This window comes from Pseudophryne corroboree, chromosome 3 (assembly GCF_028390025.1).
Source record: "Pseudophryne corroboree isolate aPseCor3 chromosome 3, aPseCor3.hap2, whole genome shotgun sequence".
Lineage (NCBI taxonomy): Eukaryota > Metazoa > Chordata > Amphibia > Anura > Myobatrachidae > Pseudophryne > Pseudophryne corroboree.
Genome location: NC_086446.1, coordinates 668,985,308 through 668,987,516, shown reverse-complemented (window position 1 = coordinate 668,987,516; position 2,209 = coordinate 668,985,308). Strand labels below are relative to the sequence as shown.

At 40.7% G+C, this 2,209-nt stretch overlaps 1 pseudogene; it reads left to right on the top strand.

Annotated features, from left to right (window-relative positions):
• The first annotated feature begins 403 nt into the window (after nt 1-403).
• LOC135057390 (olfactory receptor 5B12-like) lies at nt 404-1,347 on the top strand (annotated as a pseudogene).
• The last annotated feature ends 862 nt before the right edge of the window (nt 1,348-2,209 follow it).

The window sequence follows — 2,209 nt, the reverse complement described above, 5'->3', positions numbered from 1 at the left end:
CCCATTTGGATGACACTGCCCCCGTTTCCCCACCTCTGCCCCCGCAGCGCTCCGTCTTCGTCTGGGAAATGAAGCATTGCCATCCCCCCCGATCCTGTGAATGCCTCAGCATGATTGACAGGCAGAGGCGTTCGCATTTTCTGTAGGTACCCGCAGAAAATGTGGATACGTGCGCAAGAAAGGCCCTTCGTATGTGCCCGCATCATTTTAGTAATTTTTACGGTTAGATCACCTATTGTGATCCAACCTGAATCTAGTCCTAAGTACATGTTCTCTTCATCTAACTGCGTAAGGTATTTATTGTAAGACTAAAATCATTTTAGGTTATTAAACTTAATGCTGTATTTACCGCATATTACAGCAAATAAAGAAAACATTAATTTATATCTACAGGATTTTTAAAATGACATTAGGAAGTTGCCATAATGTGACAGAATTCACATTGCTGGGTCTGATAGATGATCTAGAGTTACAGTTCCCATTTGGTGTATTACTTATATTTGCCTATATCATCATTTTTGGGGGAAACTTTACCATCATTATTGTATTTTGCTTCAATTCCCATCTGCGCTCTCCCATGTACATCTTCTTATTCAACCTTTCCATCATTGACATCGCTTCCTCATCAAATATTATGTCTAAACTATTTCATATGTTCTTCACAAAACAGAACATGATTTCAATTGCAGGATGCATAACTCAGATGTATTTTTTTGGGTCCCTGGTTGTTACTGAGCTTCTCCTTCTCACAGCTATGGCATATGACCGCTATGTGGCAATCTGTCACCCTCTTAATTATATCGTTGTGATGAGTTTGAAAAACTGTGCTGGTCTCTCAATTGCTTCTTGGATTGTGGGCTTTTTGAATGCAATTGGACACGCTGTCCTTATATTTAATATGTCCTTTTGGTCAGATCGTCCTATTGACCATTTCTTTTGTGATGTATCCCCATTACTGATGATCGCCTGCAGTGATATATCAAAGGTGGAAATGATAAACTATATTGAAGGGGTTCTGGTGGCATTTTGTTCATTTCTGATTATATTAGTTTCATATATATATATATTATCTTCTCCGTTCTGAAGATAAAATCTACAGAAGGGAAACATAAAGCTTTTTCTACCTGCACCTCCCATCTAACCTGTGTGATCATTTATTATGGGACTATGCTCTGTCTGCATATTAAACCTACATCAAGTTATTTCCCAAAACTGGACAAGCTCTTCGCTCTGGTGTATGTTGTTTTGGTGCCTATGCTAAATCCTTTTATTTACTGTCTGAAGAATAAAGAAGTCAAAAAGTCATTAGTCAGTCTTAAGAGTAATTTATTTGCAAAAGCTATGTAATCCTGTTGGAAGTATCTGGTCATTGTATAGTTCTGGAAGTATTTGTAGAGATAATAATAATAATAATAATAATAATAATAATATTATCACACTCAAATTATACATGAAATAGTCACCATAACAAAGTTTTCTTTTTTGAATAATAAAGTGGGGGTAGGAGAAAGAAAAACAGGAGGGTTATGGAGGGGGCAATGGCAAAACTTGTGAGTGGTGGTCCCAGGTGCAAAAATATAATTTGAGTCCCCCTCCTCTATCCCAACCCAAGTTCACACTAAGTCACGTGGCAATGTGTGACAGGGAGAGGCAGGGAAGGCAACGTTTGACATAGAGAGGCATAGGGTGACAGCAGAAAGGCAGGGGGATGCAGTGGGTGATGGTGAGCTGATGGGTGACAGGGGTACAAGCACAATGTTCATCATGGTGCAGAGAACAGAGGGCATGTGCCTAGGTGGGGGCAGAAACACAGCGGCCTCTGCTCTGTCTGTGATAGGGGCCCCCATCCCTTATTGTTTCCTCAGTGTGGTACTCAGTCAGGCAGACTCTGACAGTTCCAATTTCACTAAGTGTTAGTGTGACACATATGAATTTAAACCACCTTGAGAGTAAGTAAGCTGAGAGATAAAGAGTCCCGGTATGTAGTAACGGTTTCCCTTTCTACTGTTGCTCTATGTGCCGGGGTTAATACCAGGGCAGTGAATGGCATCAATGAGAGCAGGGGTGAGCCGTCCACCTAAAGACTGAGAGGAAAGAGCAGTGCAAGCCGCTTCTGCTGTCCACGCTCTACATCCCCCCTCCCCTGTGTGTCACACAACTTAATATTATTTATATTTAAAAACTGTTTGGAATTTCAACCGAGTGTCAC